Source organism: Mus caroli, unplaced genomic scaffold (assembly GCF_978045245.1).
Source record: "Mus caroli unplaced genomic scaffold, Mus_caroli_1 scaffold_16, whole genome shotgun sequence".
Lineage (NCBI taxonomy): Eukaryota > Metazoa > Chordata > Mammalia > Rodentia > Muridae > Mus > Mus caroli.
The window spans coordinates 8,517,691-8,539,205 of record NW_028227271.1 but is presented as its reverse complement, the minus strand read 5'-3'; the positions used below and the strand labels follow the sequence as shown (position 1 = coordinate 8,539,205).

General features: G+C 41.5%; 1 non-coding gene across 1 annotated transcript; it reads right to left on the bottom strand.

The window, feature by feature from the left end:
- Positions 1-3,515: 3,515 nt before the first annotated feature.
- LOC115029540 (U6 spliceosomal RNA) lies at positions 3,516-3,619 on the bottom strand. The gene has a single exon (XR_003835099.1). It is a non-coding gene; the product is annotated as a U6 spliceosomal RNA (small nuclear RNA).
- Between the last annotated feature and the right edge of the window lie 17,896 nt (positions 3,620-21,515).

Sequence of the window (21,515 nt, the reverse complement as noted above, 5' to 3'; positions counted from 1 at the left end):
TACCATATTTGATTTGACTCACTTCGAGGTGAAACCTCCTGGATGTGTAACTCGATGTGTTTCAGTTCATTGGCTGCAGACCCAGTTGCCTCTTTCCCAGTGCAAATTTTGTCTAAGGTTGTTTTTGCATTAGTTGAGATGCCAGTGTGGTTTCTGCCATGGTCTACGTCTGTACAGAATTAGTTCCTGATTTCAGCGTGCTGAACCTAACTTGTATCCCTGGGATGAAAACCGACTTAGATGTGATGGAAGATCGTCTGAACTGTACAATGATTTCGGTGATGTTCCTCCCCCTCGTATTTTATGGAAATGTTTGAGAAGCATAGGTGTTAGCTCTTCTCTGCACCTTTGATAAAACTCCATGGTGAGCTTCCTACTCACTGTATTAATTTCACTTATTTTACTTTGATAAGCCTGGAAATTTATTCATCTCTTCTAGATTTTCTAGGTTTTTAAAAAATACATCTTTTAAATTTAATTTTATTTGTAATTCATTTTTTATACTCCATATTCCATTCCCCGCCCCTCCTCTCCCACCCTCCAACTGTTCCACATCCCACACCTCCTCCCCACCACACCCCATCTCCACATGGATGCCCCCACCCCCAACCCCATCTGACCTCTAAATGCCCTGGGGCCTCCAGTCTCTTGAGGGTTAGGTGTATCATTTCTGAATGAACATAGACCTGGAAGTCCTCTACTGTATGTGTGTTGGGGGCCTCATATCAGGTGGTATATGCTGTCTGTTTGATGGTCCAGTGTTTGAAAGACCGCCTATAGGATCGTCCTTCTCCTCATCTTCTTTCAGCCTTCCCTAATTCAACAACAGGGGTCAGCTGTTTCTGTCCATTGGTTAGGTACAAATATCTGCATCTGACTCTCAGCTGCTTGTTGGGTCTTTCGGAGGGCAGTCATGATAGATCCCTTTTTGTGAGTACTCCATAGCCTTAGTGATAGTGTCAGGCAGTGATAGTGTCAGGCCTTGGGTCCACCCCTTGACCTGGATCCCATTTTGGGCCTGTCATTGGACCTTCTTTTCCTTAGGCTCCTCTCCATTTCCATCTCTGTAATTCTTTCAGACAGAAACTATTATGTGTCAGAGGTGTGACTGTGGGATGGCAATCCACCCCTCACTTGATGTCCTGTCTTCCTGCTGGAGACGGACTCTGTAAGTTCCCTCTCCCTACTGTTGGGCATTTCATCAAAGGTCCCTCCCTGTGAGTCCTGGGAGTCTTTCACCTCCCAGGTCTCTGGGGGCACTCTGAGGGCCCCCCCTCCTATTTCCTGAGGTTGCCTGTTTACATTCTTTCTGCAGGCCCTCAGGGCTTCAGTCCTTTTCTCTCACCCAATACCAGATCAGGTTCCCCTCTCCCCCACCACTGTCCCCAAACCCCATCCATATTCCCTCCCAAATCCCTCCCTCCCTCCCCACTCATGATTGCTTTCTTCTCTCTCCCAAGTGGGACTGAGGCATCCTCAGCTTGTTGACCTTTTTGAGTTCTGTGTACAGTACCTTGTGTATTCTGTATAGGTTTTGTTTGTTTTTTGTTTGTTTGTTTTGTTTTGTTTGGCTAATATCCACTTATTAGTGAGTCCATCCCATGCATGTCCTTTTGGGTCTGAGTTACCTCACTCAGGATGATATTTTCTAGGTCCATCCATTTGCCTTCAAAAGTCAGGATGTCCTCATTCTTAATAGCTGAGTAGTATTCCATTGTGTAAATGAACCATTTTAACATATTTCCCAATAACTCTCTATATTTCACTGGTCTCCATAGGAATCTCAGCTTTTCATCCATAATTTTTCTTAACTTGGGTTTTCTCTTTCATTTGCTTAGTTTGGCCTAATTATTTTAGGTCAATCTTGTGGTTTTTTGTTTTTGTTTTTGTTTTTGTTTTTTTGTGATGACCAACTCCTCATTTGGTATATTTTATTTATTGTTCTTTTATCCTCCATTTAATCAATTTCTTTTCTTTTGAATTTTTATGTTAATAACTTTTAAGGATCATGCACATTATCACGTTTTATTGTGAAATTTTCAAACAAAATGTTTTATTGGTTCTTCAACCTCTCTTCAACCCCACCCCCACCAAATGCTTCTCTTACACCTCTCTGCATACCCTATGGCTTCCTTTCTGTTTTCATGTCTCTTGTTGTTGCAGGATATTTGATCACACTGTGAACTCTGAGATTGTGTTACTGAAAATACCTGTGGTGTGGCTCATCCTTAGCACACACCTTTAATCCCTCTGGCTGGAATATAATAAACCTCTTAGTACCCACTTTTAATCCCAAACAATGAAGGTGAAGTTAGTTTGTAGATAGAAGCACTCATGTTTGAAAGTGATGTCTAATTGAGTGGCAGACAAAGTGATGAATCAGAGAAAGATTTGACAGAATAGGACATACCCAAGTCTCAGGAGGAGAGGAAAGGGAAGCTGCTTAAGAGAACAGCACCGAGAGAGAAGGAGGTAGTTTTACCAGGGGAATTTTACAGAAACAGGTTACAGACAGAGAACAAGCTAGACACAGGTGAAGACAGAGCAATCCAGAGAATGAGAATGAGCCAGAAGATTAGAACAGATTGCCAAAGTTAGTATGAGGCCAATCAGAGCAATTCAGGAGAAGCCGAGAGAAGCCAGACTGAATCAGTCAGCTTGGAGAGAAGTTTGATCCAGAACAGCTGAGTTGAACAGTTAACCAGAGTTCAGAAAGAACTAGAAAGGGGTGAGCTTATTCAACAGGAAGCCTCAGAGGCTGAAGACATTCTGAGCCCAGATATGATCGTATGGAGGTTAGAAGCTGCCAGGATAGCCCTAGGTTGGCAGGCAGAGGAGATAAGCCCCACAGACAACTTCAGAAGAATAGAAGTTCTTTTTCCACTTTGTTTCCTAGACCTCCCTCCCTCAACACCTCCTTTCTCCCTTTTCATTGTCTCCTTCTTACTCTCATAACCTACACCCATACTCAACCCCATTCATATAAATAATACAAGCTAGGATCTGCTTACGAAAGAAACACGCAGTTCTTGTCTTTTGGAATCTGAGTTATCTTGTTTAGATGTAAGATGGTACAGAAGCATCATTTTCCTGAAGATTTTATGGTCGATTTATCTTTGCATAGGACTAAAATCCCACTGTGTATACGCACCACATTCTCATTGCCCATCCATCTACTGGTGGATGCCTAAACTGACTCGGTCCTTATTACTGTCGATGATGCCGCAGTGGACAGAGATGCATCTCTGTTGATACATCTCTGATGTGGACTATAAAGTCCTTTGAGTGCAATCCCAGGGGTAGTATAATTGGGTCTGTGGATGTTCTAATTCTGTTATTTTTTGGGAAATACTCTTTACTGATTTCCAATGTGGCTGCAGTAGTTTACATTCCCACCATCTGTGAATAAACATTCCTTGTTCCCCTTATGCTCAACAGCATCTTTTGCTGTCCTTTCTCTCCATGACAGGCATTCTAACTAAGGGGTGATGTAATCTCACAGTGGACTCTTTTTGTTTAATATGGAAGACTTCACAAAATTGCATGTCATCCCTTCACATGGGCCATGCTAATCTTCATATCATTCCAATATTACTATACGTGCTGCCAACGTGTGCACACTCACAGTACTCTTAATACACAGTACTTACTGCACACACTTCTCTAGTGGCAAAAGGTCTCAAACACTTTATAAGCACTTATTGGCCATTTGTGTTTATTTTATTGAGATCTGTTTGTTCTTTACATTAGATCATTTGTTGAGTGGCAGATTTACAGGGGAGTGCTCAATTTTGACAATTCTTGATATATTTCAGATATTAACCTTGTCTGAAGCACACCTGTCAAAGCTTTTCCCCCACTCTTTATACAGTCTGGTTTTATTTTTTTCTACTTGATAAGCCTCCTTTGCTGTTTTGTTGTATTTCAATGAGTCTTGTTAATACTTGTTAATTATTGAGACTGTTTTTCTGTGCTACCAGAGTTGTGCTCAGAAAGTTCTGGCCTTAATATACATATTAATGTGTGTGTGTGTGTGTGTGTGTGTGTGTGTGCGCGCGCGCGCGCTCGTGTGAGAGTGTGTGTGAGTGTGTAACTTGAAATACATTCTCTGTTTTCCTCTCGAACAGTAGTCCTCAGCCTTCCTAATGCTGTGGTCTGTTGGTACAGTTTCTCATGGTGTAGCCAACCCCAACCATAAAATTACTTTTGTTACAACTTCATAACTGTAATTTTGCTACTGTTATGAATCATAATGTAAAAAAAAATCTGTGTTTCTGGTGGTATTAGGTGTCCCCTGTGAAAGGGCATTTGAACTTCCCCTGCTCTAGGGGTTCTAGCACTTTGGACTTTAAGTTAAGGTCCTTGGTCCAGTTAGAATTGATTTGGGGCAAAGTGAGAGCTCTGGATCGATTTTCATTCTCCCTCAGTTAGATATCCAGGTTTGCCAGCACCTTTATTGACTAAGTTGTCTTTTCTCTAGTATAGTTTGTTTTGATACCTTCCTCAAAAAAAAGTCAGGTAGCCATAGATCTGTGACTTTGTTTCCAGATCCTCTATTCAGTTCCACTTTTCTACGGATCCATTTCTGTGCCCTTACCATGCTGTCTTTGTTACTATGTCACAGTGGTATAATCTTAAATCAAGTGCTTCAGGTCTAATCCAAGAGTGACTCAACCTCAAAAAGGCAACAGCAGTACCAACCTTTCAGGGTTGACAGGCCAAACAGGCAATGTATAAGCCTTTAGCACAGTGCCTACTACCAAGTAAGGCTCAAACTATAATAGTTTCCCAACTGGTTAGTAAAAAAAATATATATGTCATTTACATATAAATAATTTGAGAATGGAGTCAATGAGATGAAAACAAACTGGAGTAGATGTCATTTACAGGAAGCAAACATTGCCAGCTGCACAGCTACCGATAACACGTGCTAAATGACAACTGCAGCTCTATTTATAGAACGATGAAAGGGCATTCTACCGGTTACTAGAGAAACATGGTCTCTGACTTCATAGAAACCTTTCTGAACCTCTTCTCAGAAAACAATCAGTCCTATTTGTTCAACTCCCAGTTCTTGGAGACAGAACTCTTCACAGTTTTAGACACACAGGTATAGCGGAGATCAGGTCATTTGTGTTACTGTCTATGGTAGGAGGCAAGGAATTGGTACAAATACGACTCAACTCATTATTTCCATCTGTCGTTCCACCACAGTAACTGCAGCTCGTTTATATAGCATTCCATTCTGAGTCCTCACCCAGCTGCATACTGTCCTCATAGCATTCATGAACTTGACTCTATGGCTCCTCTGTGAGGCTGTGAGTTCATGAGAGACCATTTCTCTCCTTTGGAAAAAAACAAAAACGAATGTGTTCTGTGACTCAAGACCTAAATACCTTACCGCAACCTTCCCTTGTAAATTTGGTTTCTACCATCTCCCTCATGCATGCTTCTAATATACTGACTTCTAAATTCCCCTTGAAAACTTGTGTTACATGGGTACATAGCCATATTATAAGCCAAGACACTCTGCACTGTTAGCTAATAAAACCCAAACGCAAGCCAGCTTAAGTAGACTTCATTAGCTTAAACAAATAAAGGTATTCTGGGACTCTAGCTTTAGGTGTGACATGTCTTCGTCAAAGAGTTCACTGTTCCTCCCATGGAGAGTTAGCCCTTCAATGTGCCAGTGCAATGCCTTATACACTCAATCGTTTTGTGTGAAATTCACATATTGATTTTAGTTTTAGCAACTTTCCACCCTTTCTCCACAAAGAATCACACCGACTATGGTGTTTCAATTTGGAAATCTCTCTTTAGCACAATTTTAAACAAATCTGTTGCCTTTCAACTCTCTCTGTCTCTTTTAGTCGCTTAGCAACTTCTCAGACAGGAAGCAGTGTTCCCAGTAGTTCTGGCAGACAATAACTGCTGACAACCCTTCCTCAGCACAGGTCAGAACACTAGGGCAGTATCATCAGCCAAACCTGGGGCATGCCCCACTGTGTCTTTGAGAGCTGCAGTAGTTGATGCTCAAATAACACTGGGATTTGTCTTGAGATGGAAATCGGACAGATGATAAGATTGCTAGTCTAGTCTACAGATTTTCAGGGAAATGAAAAGGTTCTCTAAGATGCATCTATAGAAAGTATAAAACCAAGTATGAAATGGAACACACACAGGTCTAACCTATAGATGATGAACAAATTTAGCACCACGAGCAGAGGAGCCTCTTGAGCAGTCTTACCAAGCCAACAAACACACGTGGCGAAGCAAAGCCTCAATAATTTTCTGCCTCCCTGTTTGTTCTTTATATTCCATAGATACTGCCTTGTCAATTTTCTTAAAGCTCCACTTGAGAACTAATAGTGACCAGTGTCTACCTACATGCTGACTGTGGGGTCTAAATACAGACCAAGAATTCTGTCTAGAATTCTATTCAAATTCAGTTAATGGTACAATAGGAATCCTTTCATCTCTGGAAGCTCTACATTATTTGTTTGGGGTTTACAGTATATTTTCTTTAGTGGACATGCGGAGGGAAAGTCTATCCATGTCTGGAGCAAACAGAAAGTGTGCTGCTAGCTTCTTGCTCACGTTTCCTCGGCAGGAATGCCCTGCCTATTGTTTCATTGTCAGATCTGAACCATCATCACTCAGGGTGACTGGGAAGGCAGCAGTTAGGCTCATTGGAGTTCCCAGACAGATGTGCAGGGCCTAAGCCTGTGCTTGCAATATAACAAAGGCTCGACAGATGTCTAGAGAATTGTCTACTTGATCTCCTGCCCCAAATAGATGACATTATTTGATGCATTCTTTGTGCCCTCAAACTCTGAGTCAGTAGCCTCAAGCAAAGGAAGATTTGTTGAATCTGTTACATAAAGGATGAAATCTCTCCAAATGCCTCCGCGTTCCCCATTCGAAGGAGGTGAATGAACACTTAGCAGTAAACATCATAATAATTCCCAGGACCTCAAGCTTAATATTAAGAGTGGAAAAGATGAACATGGCATGTCTTCATGTTCTATCAAAAAAACGTATACAGGGCTAGTCAGTCAAGTGCAAGCATTAGGACCTAGGTTGGAGCCTAGGGTTAATATGAATGTAGTCCTATGCCCCTGTAAGCCCAAGGCTGGAGACAAAGACAGGAGGATTCCATCCCCAGAGCTCACTGGTAAACCAGCCTAGCTGAATCTAGAAGCTCCCAAACTCAAGATAGAGTTCAATTGAAGACACCTGTCTTAGTTAGGGTTTTATGGCTGTGAACAGACACCACTACCAAGGCAACTCATAAAAGAACATTTAATTAGGGCTGGCTTCTAGGTTCAGACGTTCAGTCCATTATCATCAAGGCAGGAGCCTGGCAGCATCCAGGCAGGCATGGTACAGAAGGAGCTGAGAGTTCTACATCTTCATCTGAAGGCTGCTAGCAGAATACTGGTGTCCAGACAGCTAGGATGAGGATCTTAAAGCCCACACCCACAGTGGCACAAGTACTCTAACAAAGCCACAGCCTCTAATTGTGCCACTCCCTGGGTCAAGCATTGATAAACCATTACAACACCCAACATTGACTTCTGTCCTGCCCACATGCATGCACCATATGTACACATGTACTCAGAGATACATCCCCATGCACACGTGAACACATGCAGAAACACACAGGTGCACACAAATCAAAGCATAAGGGGTATCCCTTAGATAGCTATTGGCATTAAGTGTATAGACTCAGAGCCCAGTTTTCATAAACCTACTGATTTTTCAGTCTCAGAATAATAAGCAATGAAAGGGATGATTTCATAGAATATGTTTGACATCATAGCAGATTAGGTCTTCATGTAAAAAGCTGGGCGACATGGCCAGCTTTTTAATGAATCCCCAAACCACAGCAGAGAGTTTTGTAAATTCCAAATTAGTGAGATTTTTATGAAGGTTAATAAGGCAACTGTCACCTATGAGCTTCCTGCCATTTTCCAGGACTGTTTTAAATGCTCTAATGGGGCAGTGGTTACAATGTTGCTTTGTTGGCAGTTTCCTAGAACCAAGCTCCCTAATCGGCACCCAGTGAGTCATTCCCCACGCATTTGTGTTCTGAATAAGTAGGACAAAATAAGGAAGAGACTACAGGACTTCCCTGAATCCTGATGGAACTGTGCATGTGGCTACGGCCTGAATATGCATTAGGGAAGTTTCTAGGGTAAGAATAAATCCTTCTCAGGCTGGCGAGATGGCTCAGCGGTTAAGAGCACTGACTGCTCTTCCGAAGAAGGTCCTGAGTTCAAATCCCAGCAACCACATAGTGGCTCACGACCATCCATAATGAGATCTGATGCCTTTTTCTGGGGTGTCTGAAGACAGCTACAGTGTACTTACATATAATAATAAATAAATCTAAAAAAATAAAAATAAAAAGAATACAACCTTCTCTTAAAATTCAAAGACCCTTTGGGGCTTACTAGAAAAAAATAAAAGACTTTGCTAACATCATCTGACCTGCTTAAAGTAATACTTTGATTGCTTAGTATCTGAATACAAACATGATGGCCATATTTAAATTAACATACACATGGATTTGAAAATGAGTAGAAATGTGTTGCAAAAATCTACCATTCTTCTACAGTAACTTCAGTAGTTTAGAGTGAGGCTCTGCTTTTGCTTTCTGAATGAAGACCCACTAGAGAGCTTCGGCTGGGCATTTTGTTCCAGGACCAGTTGACTCAAAGTGAGGCTATGTGTGACTAAGCCTCAGGAAGTCCCTAAAATCCCCGAAAATGTGTTCAAAGAAGAACTCTTAACTTTGGCACTTCTGAAATTTTGGGCCAGATGATGCTTTGGTGTGTGTGGGTGCACCGTTAGAGTGCTGAGCATCACCCCCTATGGTGGATATGACCAGTAGAGTTCCAGTCATGACTATCCAAAACCCCTCTAAAAGCCACAACATTCTCAGAGCACCACTGACTTACGGAGAGGTCATTAGCTCTTACCAGGATCCAAACACATCAAGAACGGTATCAGCATGTGTGATCATCATCACTTCCTCGAAATTTCCCCAGATTTCACCCAAAAATTCCCAACCCATTGCTGGAATTCACAGGCAGGACAGAGTAGTGGGTTTTCCCCATTTGGTGTGTCTCCCTGAGAAATATGATACATAAGTGTCAGTTCATTAAGAAACTGTGTTGCTTCGAGGCCAGTCTGGTCTACAAAGTGAGTTTCAGGGACAGCCAGGGCTACACAGAGAAACCCTATCTCGCAAAACCAAAAAAAAAAAGAAAGAAAGAAAGAAAGAAAGAGAGAGAGAGAGAAAGAGAGGGAGGGAGGGAGGGAGGGAGGGAGGAAGGAAGGAAGGAAGGAAGGAAGGAAGGAAGGAAGGAAGGAAGAAAGAAAGAAAGAAAGAAAGAAAGAAAGAAAGAAAGAAAGAAAGAAAGAAAGAAAGAAACTATGTTGTAAAATTTCCCAACTGCCAAAATGTTTAGTGATTATATCTAAAGATAAGAGTCTTAGTAACCTCTTAGGTTGGTTGACTCAAGGATTCCGTTTTTTTCCCATCTTGACTTGATTCTCCTGGGCCTAATCCAGGGCCTGATTCATCTAACCTACTCAAATCTGATTGTGTGAAGTGTGAATCACACACTGGCTATGGGAGTGCATTCCCCCAAAGACTCCTGGGAAGAAGACAGCTCTGGAACTGCTTCTTGATGTCCTGATTTCCCAGACAACTTATTCTAGACCTATTGCCGCAGAGATCTACTTCAGAGGTGACAGAGGCCAGTAAGCTCCTGTTCCACTGTGAACTTGGACTCCTTTGCAAAGCAGTCTTTGTTCCATATAGGTCTGGCTCCACGTGCAGGTCTTGGGTACTCTGGGTGGTAGAGAGCCTGCATAGTTTCCTTAGCTGCCTCTCTGAAATGCTGGTGAAGAACAGAACAGTGTGGTTGCCCAACTCTCTTTCCCCTTTGAAGCTAGACTGCCACCAAGACCTTCTGTATTGAACTCGTCTCCAAATCTAATTCTTGGAGACTAACATCCCTCCAAGGTTCTTCTCCTAACACCATCAGCAGACCAAGAGACCTCTCCTGCTCACTCCTAATTAGAGATTTCCCCAATCTTAGTATTTCAAGGGAAAACACAGGAACAGAAAGCAATTAGGGGAATGCAAATTTGCATTTGTGCAGATGCAGAGCCACCTTCTCTGCTAGCCTGTCCCTTCCCACGTCTATTCTAGATATTTACTAGTTTTTCTCATATTTATTGGTATTGATGCAGTCTGTAAGACTTTCATATTTCTTGCTTGTATTGTTCCTGCTCTTGCCTAAAGTTGTAGTTTTCTAAATTCTGGGACAGCTATATGAAGTGTCACCATCACCTGGAAAACGGTGAAAGAACTGACCCCAGGCCTCTCAGCCCAAAGCTATCAACCTGAACATTTCAACTTGCTAGCCATGGGGGAGGGGAAGAATATCCTTCTCTGTGTCATCATCAAGGACACAAGCTGGTGGACAGTCTATAATTGTATCACACAGTTCCATGTATCCTGTAGGATGGAAGAACAGGAAGGAATGAGCACATTACACACATGCAGGCCAGGCTGTGCAGTGATGTGCTGCGTAGAACAAAGTCACATGCATACAAACTCCAAGGCTTCTTGAGAAGTGTGGCCCTGTTGTGTGCCCAAAGCATGGATTTTGGAAGGCAGCTGTAATCACTATGAAAATAGCCTGAATTCGTCTGGCATAGCCAACAGAATGGATATTAAAAAAGGCTTTGTCTTAGTTAGGGTTTTACTGCTGTGAACAGGCACCATGACCAAGACAAGTCTTACAACGACAACATTTAGTTGGGGCTGGCTTACAGGTTCAGAGGTTCAGTCCACTATCATCAAGGTGGGAGCATGGCAGCATTCAGATAGGCATGGTGAAGGAGGAGCTGAGAGATTTTTAGCTTCATCTAAAGGCTATTAGAAGAAGACTGGCTTCCAGGCAGCTAGGACTAGGGTATTAAAGCCCACACCCACAATGACACACCTACTTCAACAAGGCCACGCCTCCTAATAGTGCCACTCCCAGGGCCAAGCATATACAATCCATCACAGGCACCAGGTCATGGTTAGATGCTACAGCCATTGTGTAGGGAAAGTCCCCACAGCCAGCTTGCTAAACCGTATGCTTTTGTGCTCACTGATAAAATAAATTCTTCTTCCTCCTCTGGAGAAGAGAGCAACATCTACCATACAGGGCTGAATCTGAATGAGAAAGTCCAGGTCATAGTGCCTCCCCAGGAGTAGAAGGCAGACTAGGGATATCTTCCAATTTTATACTTAGTGAGATGAGATTCTAAAAGCTAGACTTCTGCCCAAGTGCTTTTATTTATTATTATTGGTATAAAAGAAAGGCTGTAGTGCTAGAGAGAAAAAAAAGTCTACACTGTGGAGAGAGCTTTAAGAGGCAGTTCAGGTAGGAACAAACATGTAAGACATTATCCAGAAGTATCAGTAATTGTGATGAGTATGTATCATTATGGCCGAGGTGGATTAGACAAAACCAAGTTCAGCTCTCTGTCGGCTACAAGAGAATCTTCTCACAAGGGGATTAGAAGCTGGCACATGTGCAAGACCACCCCAAGCTCTGCACACGTCTTTGTCGGGTAACACAGTTGGCTCTGTCTGTATCGAAAATCTATCTAGAATTTAACCACCTCTACGTGCTTCCAATCTTGTTACTGTGTTCCAGGTGACCATTTTCTATTTGGAAGGTTATTCTATGATCCCCCTGACCGACTGCCCAACACCCTTCTCTTTTTAGTCCACTCTAAGTGCCCATTTAAAGACATAATAGCTCATGGCATTTGCCTGCTTCTTCTCTCACTCACTTCCAGTAAAACACAGAGTTTGTACTAAATCTCTTAACCTCTGACCTCTCTCACCACACTCCATACTATTGGTACTTTACATCCATGCTGCACTCTTTGCTCTCTGTTGAACCAAGCATGTTACAAAGCTCACACTTCCCAACATCCACAGCTATGGACTCCATTTTCTCTCTTAGTTACTGGGCTGGGTTTCATTTCTGTTGCCATGATAAAATATCCTGACCAAAAGCAGCCGAAGGGAGGAAAGGGTTTATTCGACTTACAGTTCCAAGTTACAATCCGTTGTTTCAGCTCAACATTTCAGGAAGCCAGGGTGGGAATGAAGCAGAAATTTAAGGGTTCTTTGGAAAGTCGGTTGGATGGGGTTTTGCTGGGGCAGACATATGAAGGAAAGTTTCGTTAAAGTGGGCACAGCTGTGAAAGGCTAAGGCAGACTCCTGAAGGAACGTTTGTGCTGAAGCAGACACGAGAGAGAGGATGTTCTGCTAAAGCAAACACGTGAAAGGACACGTGATGAAGGATTCTTTGCTAATGACACACATGTATTGGTCTGCCTTATACTGTGTAGCTGAGCTGCATTTGTCGAGACTCCCGTAGAGAGAAACACACCAAAAACTTCCGGTGGTGTGCTGCAGTTTGTTGCGGCTTCCAAGGACTCGGGCTGATTGGATGCACGTGCTGAGGTAAGAGCCGTGCATACACATGGAGGACACATGATGTTTGGAGGGTATAAATAGGACTCTATGGAGTGACAGAGACAGAGCTTGGCTTGTTGGTACAGCTAGCTGTGCAACACTTGTGGCTCTCCTGTCTTCACTGATCTCTGCTTCCTTCCCTGAATGAGGCACACCTGAGAACTTCTCTTGGCATTCCTGTTGTTTCCTCCTGCTGACTCAGGCCTCAGCTGAGAAGCCTGCTATGTCAATGCTGTTGCTAACCCGAGTCTACCAAACTGGATTGCTGGTGTATCCATGAAGTGTTTGTGAGTGGATCAAGCTGCCACTGCCTGCTAACCTGTGAACTGAACTGCGGATTTCTAGACAACACAGATGGGAGTTGCACCAAAAAAACCTTTCTATACAGGTCCACTTCCCCTCCCCTCCATATCCTTTCCTTTCCACTACCTCTGGTGGGTGGTGAGCTACAAGGAAGGTTAAAGCACTTAAGAACCATCATTAAAAATAGATTTTGAAAAAAATTAAAGTTACATGGGAACTCAACCAGTCACATCACACCCACCATAAAGGGCAGAAAGAGATAAACACATTCTTGCTCCATTAGCAATCAGCTAGCATTCTTTACTCTTACATATTCAGAGTCCAGTCCATTAAACAATGCTGCCAGCATTCAATGCTGGCCTTCCCACGTCGACGAACCATTAAAGCAATCCCTCACAGACATTCTGGAGGGCCAAGCTTATCTAGATAATTGCTCATTTGGACTATCTTCCTAGGTGACTCCAGACTGCATCACATTGTGACACTAAAAGTAACCAGTGAAGGTACTTTCTTTTTTTTTTTTTTCTTTTAAGGATTTTATATTTTATTTTTGTTATCACCAGTGTTTGTGTCCATTTACAGGCATGGGGAGAGCAATACATAGAGGTCACTTGTGCAGGTCAAAGGACAACTTTGTAGACTCCTTCATTTTCCTGTTGCACCTGCCCAGAGGTCCAGAGATCCCACACAGGTGGTCCTTCACGGTTTCCTCACCTAGCAGTATGCAACACATCCCTGCACCCCTGTGAGACAGTATAGACCTACACAAACAGAATCAACTGGCTAATTACCCCTTAACCACCTTCCCTGTACGATCATTCATGGGACCAATTGCATCACTGCAAATTCACAGCGGAAAAACATTCAAAGATTGCACTTTTCCCAAAGTTTGTCATATTTTTACTACTATAGAAAAATTGTCAGCTATATAAATAATCAGAAAGCTATTACACAAGGCAGTTGTAAAACCCATAAATCTAATTTTGAGAACTCACAGCCCCTTTCTCTATTTCTAGTGAGTAAACTGACATTTAGAAGTTTGTATGAATTAACAGTGGAAACAGAACTCAAGGTTTTCAGCTTTCCCATCATCAGTCTGCCTAACATTGAGCCTTGAATTTCAATATCTGCTACCTACTACATATTCTTATCAGAGGTCTCCCTTTCATGGCCACTCGTCTGGACTTTACCACACTTCTTAACACACTAAAATTTAATAAATTATTTTTGTCTTAGTCCCGTAGCATCGGTAACCAAACATAGGATGAATGGTATTATTTCTTTAGTCCTGGATCCCAGTGTGTTTGTTGCTCATTAAATATTAAAAATTATTTGCTAAATTAATGAATTTTAATCATACTACACAACACTTAACTATAGATATTATAATCCAGCACTGCAATAGTGTGTTACTTAAAATTGCATAATAGTATGCCAAAACAAACAATCAAAAAAACCAGAAATCTTAGTGGATCTCTAGGATCTTTATGCTTCTTTCTTGCTGCACGCAGGCATAACACTACTAGACATTGGCACGTTGTAGAATTGGCTTTCACCACCTCAACCTCTCTTCGGTCACTACTGTGTCTGATGAGACCTCCTGAACAACTCCCAAAACACTCTATCACTGAATGCTATGCCAATAGTATTAGCAGTATGTTATCAAGGTAAACTTCTTTATCTATGTCTCAATTTCAAATCGAGTATTTTTTGTAAGAGTTGATCAAACCACTATTTACTTTCATTTTCTTTTGATAAAAAACATACCATATGACAACAATTTCTGTCACTTTTCATATATTACTAATTTGTGTTTCTTCCTTGTGTTTCTCCTGACATGGAAAACTGCACATTTCTTCTTGTTAAAATAACAAAAACTGTTGCTGGTTATTATAAACACTCATTTAAAAGTACATTTACGTAGTTGCCTCTTACTTAGACCTTCAGCGTTTGTGACCTAACTTTTATAGTTTTGGTTACCTATGGTTAATACCAAATAGTAAATGAAAATGCCAGAAATAAACAATCCACATATCATAAATTACATGCAGATCTGGACACAAAAATGAAATCTCACATCATTTGTCTCTACCCCACCTGGGCTGAGAGCCATCCACACAGTGTATATACATTACTCAATTATAGTACCTGCTGCAGTTACTAGATTAACTGTCATAGTATCAGAGTGGCTATATTCAATGTAATAAGGCAACCAAGTACAATCATGCACATCGGCATTATTTTAATTGTAAACTGTTGTAACTTTTATTTTATTAACATTGTTATTAATCTTTTACTATGCTTGTTATAAACTATGTATGGTATGCATATAATGAAAAAGCACAGGATATATTATGGGTTTTGGTACTATCCTGGGTTTTGTGTATTCACTGAGTGACTCAGAGAATCTCTTCCCTATGGCTAAGAGGAAATGAACAAGTGTGTGTGTGTGAAACAAGTTAAAATGACACATACATAACTGCTTCTATCATCTTGATAAGACAATATTGGTGGCATGGTATTCTTTATTTTGAAAATTTATGTGTAAGACTACAGAATTATCATAAAGTGGCTAAGCTTTCTCCTTCACTGTGAAAAAGGTTCAAAATTTTTATGCCAGTTAATTCATCACAAACTATTATTATTACCATTAATAAATGAAACTTGAATTAAAAAATAGGATGCATCTTAATTAGCAGAATTTGTATTAAATGGGCTTTTAGCTATAGTATCTTAAGCATAAAACCTTACATAGCTGAGCACTGAAACAAAGAAGTCGGGCTGGTGAGATGGCTCAGTGGTTAAGAGCACTGACTGCTGTTTTCTATCCGGGATCTCTCTGAGGCTGGTCCAAGCAGGAGATCACTCGGGTCACAGAAGCCACAGAGCTTATTGGACAGGGAGGGTCCCTTCGGGCCTTCAGCCAGGAGGCTGAGCTGATCCTCAGACCTCTGTGCACCTTTCCCAACAGAGGAGAGCTTGCTGACCCCTGGGACTCAGGAGACAGCTGGTCTCCTAGGAGTGCTGAGAGAGGCTAACAGACTCACATGAGGAACAAGCTCTACCCAGAGACAGTTGGAACATCTAACACCAGAGATTGCCAGATGGCGAAAAGCAAACATAAGAATCTTACTAACAGGAACCAATACCACTTGGCATCATCAGAACCCAGTACTCCCACCACAGCGAGTCCCTTCACCCATCACAATAGTCACAAATAATATAAAATACCTTGGTGTGACTCTAACTAAGGATGTGAAAGATCTGTATGACAAGAACTTCAAGTCTTTGAAGAAAGAAATTAAAGAAGATCTCAGAAGGTGGAAATACCTCCAGTGTTCATGGATTGACAGGATTAATATAGCAAAAATAGCTATCTTAACAAAAGCAATCTACAGATTCACACAATCCCCATCAAAATTCCAACTCAATTCTTCACAGAGTTAAAAAGGGCAATTTGCAAATTCATCTGAAATAACAAAAAACCTAGGATAGCAAAAACTATTCTCAAAAATAAAAGAACCTCTGGTGGAATCACCATCCCTGACCTAAAGCTGTACTACAGAGCAATTGTGATTTAAAAAACAAAACAAAACAAACAACAACAACAAAAAAAACCCTGCATGGCACTGGTACAGTGACAGTCAGGTAGATCAATGGAATGGAATTGAAGGCCCAGAAATGTACCCACACACCTATGGTCACTTGATCTTTGACAAAGGAGCTAAAACAATCCAGTGGAAAAAAAGACAGCAAACAAATGGTGCTGGCTCAACTGGAGGTTATCATGTAGAAGAATGCGAATTGATCCATTCCTATCTCCTTGTACAAAGCTCAAGTCTAAGTGGATCAAGGAACTCCACAAAAAAACCAGAGACACTGAAACTTATAGAGGGGATAGTGGGGAAAAGCCTTGAAGATATGGGCACAGGGGAAACTTCCTGAACAGAACAACAATGGCTTGTGCTTTAAGATTGATAATCGACAAATGGGACCTCATAAAATTGCAAAACTTCTGTAAGGCAAAGGACAATGTTAAGAAGACAAAAGGGCCACCAACAGATTGGGAAAAGATCTTTACCAACCCTCAATCCAATAGGGGACTAATATCCAATATATATAAAGAATTCAAGAAATTGGATTCCAGAGAACCAAATAACCCTATTAAAAAGTGGGGTACAGAGCAAATCAAAGAATTCTCACCTGAGGAATACCGAATGGTTGAGAAGCACCTGAAAAAATGTTCAACATCCTTAATCATCAAGGAAATGCAAATCAAAACAACCCTGAGATTCCACCTCACACCAGTCAGAATGGCTAAGATCTAAAACTCAGGTGACAGCAGATGCTGGCGAGGATGTGGAGAAAGAGAAACAACACTCCTCCATTGCTGGTGGGACTGCAAGCTGATACAACCACTCTGGAAATCAGTTTGGCGGCTCCTTAGAAAATTGGACATAGTACTACTGGAAGATCCAGCAATACCAATCCTGGGTATATACCCAGATGATGTTCCAACTTGTAATAAGAACACATGCTCCACTATGTTCATAGCAGTCTTATTTATAATAGCCAGAAGCAGGACACAACCCAGACACCCCTCAACAGAGTAATGGATACAGAAAATGTGGTCCATTTACACAATGGAGTACTACTCAGCTATAAAAAACAATAAATTTATGCAATTCTTAGGCAAATGGATGGATCTGGAGGATATTATCCTGAGTGAGGTAATCCAATCACAAAAGAACACACATGATATATACTCACTGATAAGTGTATATTACCCCAGAAACTTAGATTACCCAAGATACAATTTGCAAAACTCATGAAACTGAAGAAGGAAGACCAAAGTGTGGATACTTCATTCCTTCTTAGAAGCGGGAACAAAATACCCATGGAAGGAGTTACAAAGTTCAGAGCTGAGATTGAAGGAAGGACCATCCACAGACTGCCCCACCCGGGGATCCATCCCATATTACAACCACCAAACCCAGACACTATTGCATATACCAACAAGATTTTGCTGACGGGACCATAAGATAGCTGTCTCCTGTGAGGCTCTGCCAATGAAGGAGCTAGAGAAAGTACCCAAGGTGCTGAAGGGGTCTGCAACCCTACAGGTGGAACAACAATTTGAACTAACCAGTACCCCCAGAGCTCTTGTCTCTAGCTGCATATGTAGCAGAGGATGGCCTAGTCGGCCATCACTGGGAAGAGAGGCCCTTGGTCTTGTGAAGATTCTGTGCCCCAGTACAGGGGAATGCCAGGGCCAGGAAGTGGGAGTGGGTGGGTTGGGGAGCAGGGGGAGGGGAGGAAGTATATGTTAAAGTATATGTTACTTTTTTCTATTTATTTTAAGAAAGATATTGTAGTATGAAATTATTTCAAAAGCCTTTTATCACGTCTACCATAATATTTTCAAATAAAAATTATTTGTATTTAAAAAAAAAAAAAAGCACTGACTATTCTTCCAAAGGTCAACTGAACTCAAGTTCAATTCCCAGCAACCACATGGTGGCTCTCAACCATCTATAATGTGATCTGATGCCCTCTTCTGGTGTGTCTGAAGACAGCTACAGTGTAATCATATACATAAACAAATAAATGTTTAAAAAGAAAAAAAAAAAGAAAGAAGTCAGTGAGAAAATTTTCACATAACTATGGCATATGTCAGAAAAACAGATATGCAGGAAAAATGTAAGGCTACTCAGTGGTAGTGTCATGTATGAGTCAGCAAACCTTCAGACTGTAATTAGCCTGCAAAGAGAACAAACCAACAGTTCTTCTGAATCAGGTAAGGAACTTGTCCATGGTTCACATTTTTATTTTCTTAGTTTTTCAAGCAAGTAATCAACTGTGACAAACCAGTAGGAATCCTGCCTGTAAACCAGCTTTGATAAGAAGCCAAACTCTTTGACTGGTGCTATCACATGAAGGTGTAGATGAGAGATGGAACAGAATGGAGGAACATGGAAACCCATTCTTACATCTGTGAAGTCTGTGAAATTGTCTTCCCAGCAGCTACCATGCTCTCAACCATTTCTATGTGATCTTTGTTTAGATCCTTGCAACTTCCAATATGCTTCTTTGGCACCACGAGATAATGATAAAGTGCAGCTGGTTTGATATCTTTGAAACAAACCAGGTCTTCATTCTCTCAAGAATGTCTCATGCTCTTCTGTAGTAAACTTTCTTCTCCACATCATTCTGTGTGCCGCATCTGAATGCTTTCAAGGTTCAGAGATTCGGTCCATTATCACCAAGGCCAGAACATGGCAGCATCCAAGGAGCCATGGTGCAGGAGGAGCTGAGAGTTCTATATGTTCATCTGAACGCTGCTGGCAAAATACTCGTGAAGGTACTTTCAATAGCTCTTTCTTCTGTCTGGAGTGCTCTTCCCTAGGAAATCTACATAAACGAAGCTAAATGTTTTAGGTAGAATGGGGGGGGGGAGAAACATTAATAAAGCCCTAGAGGCAAAACAAAGAGTACAAAAGAACAAACATACAGTTAATTTGGTTTGGAGGAAAGATGCGTAGTGGTCAGGGAAGATGAAATGTGAGCTAAGTAGAGGCTGTTTCACTATATATATATCTATATGTATATAGATATATCAATATACATATATATAGATATAGATATATGACTCTGTTACCAAAGTTAGACTCCAGAATAGTGACAGAGCTGGAGAGATGATTCCATGGTTAAAGAGCTCAATGTAAAAACAAGCAGACCTTGTTCTGATTGCCAGGAGCCATGGAATCTCTAGGTGGATGTATCAAGCCTGCCTTTAATGCCAACCTTAGAAGGCACAGTCAGGGGATCCACAGAGCAAGCTGCTACCCAGCGGCCTCTGGGTTTGACTGAGAGAGCCGGCCTCAAAAAGAATAAAGAGGAAGAGTGGCCAAAGAAGATTCGCAACACCGTTAGGCTTCCCACTCGCACACATGCTGCACATACACAGAACAAAGGAGAGAACTGACAAGATGCCTCCCGCTCTCTCTCTGCCACCCATGGCTTTCCTCCATTCTATTAGCCACGCCCCTCCACATCCTTATTCTAAGACTTCGTTGACCTCAGACGTTGAGTTGTTTTAGAACTTTCTGCCCTAGCTAACCCATCCCATCATCATAGCATCCTCTGGTAATTCCCAACCGAAAGAGAGAAAGGGAGCTATGTGGTTTTACTGTGCAAACATATCCAGCCTGCACCCTCTCTCCATTCCTTTACAGACACACAGGTGTCCCATCCCCTTTCTAGATTGGCATCCTCTCCTCAGCCCGCCCACTCTGACGTTTGCTCCTCCCTATTCTAGTTAAGGTTGGTTACGTCAAAGCCATCACCAACACTCTGTTGCTCGGTCCACAGAACTTTCCTCGGCCTTCGACTCCCACACCAGCGGCATCACTCATGAGGCTAAGGTCTTTTTCCTTCACATAATTTCTCAACCACCCTGCTAGCCACTTCCGCTGAAGCCCTTTCACTGTTTCAGAAAACGTTGGGCGTTACTTGAAGTTGGTTCTAGATCTCTGTTGTTGCCGTTGGATTCGTGAATGAAGAGCCCTCCTACTAAGAATACACTTGGGCTGAATCTTGATCCCGGAATCAGCATGACCCATGTCACATTTCTCTCTGTCCTCACTAATATTGGGAAAACACTTCGGGCTCTTTCTGTTGATGTCATCCCCATTCTCTATGCCTCAGAGCAGGCCTGTCACATTACGTCATCTTTGATTATGTCATCTTTGATTACCAGATCCTTGCACCTCTGACTTGCCATGTTAGTTTTATGACATACTAATTTGTCTTTATTTAAAATTTCAAAGAAAATTCCCACATGGATCCCAGATGTTGGCTATTTAACGCAAGAAGGTGTTTCCTCATTACACAAATGTGGTATGTGTCCAAAATATTGTTTAGTTTATGAATTACTTAAAATAACTATATCACAAAAACAATAGTTCATGTGTGAGTCATAAATTAAACAATGCCAATTTTTTTAATGTGCACCACATTTGTATAATATGGAAACACCTTCCTGGATAAAATGGTCAACATCTGGAATCCATGTGAGAGCTTTAAAAATTAGCGTTGCATATTTTTAAATTTTTCCTGTGCATAAGAAAAATCCAAAATGAAAGTAATTTTACAAAAATGTCTTTGCTCAAATATCCTTACAAGAAGCACATTGCTCAGCTGTTATAAAAGCTTAAATCAACGCAGTGTAAGTTAAATTGCATTGGAAGAGCGCTGCAAGGAGCTGCCCTTCACTTTTATTGATTCTGGACCTTTTACTATGAGACATGCATTGGGATAAATTGTACTGGTCCTATATCTGATATGCCAGTTTAAAGTCTGAGATCTGTGAATTTGACCTCATTTGAGAAGAATGCCTTTGAAGATGCAATTATGTTTAAGGATTCTGAGACATGATCACCTGGGATTTAGTTTAAATCTAATGGCAGGTGTCCTTATAAGGGAAAGGCAGAGAAAAAAAACTGACACAGAAGAGACATCTAGGGGACACCATCTTAAGAGAGACAGGTGGAGCCATATAATTTAAATCATGACTCACTAGGAGTTGGCAGGGTCTTCTTCCTGCAGTAATACCATTGTGTGTGTGTGTGTGTGTGTGCATGTGTGTGT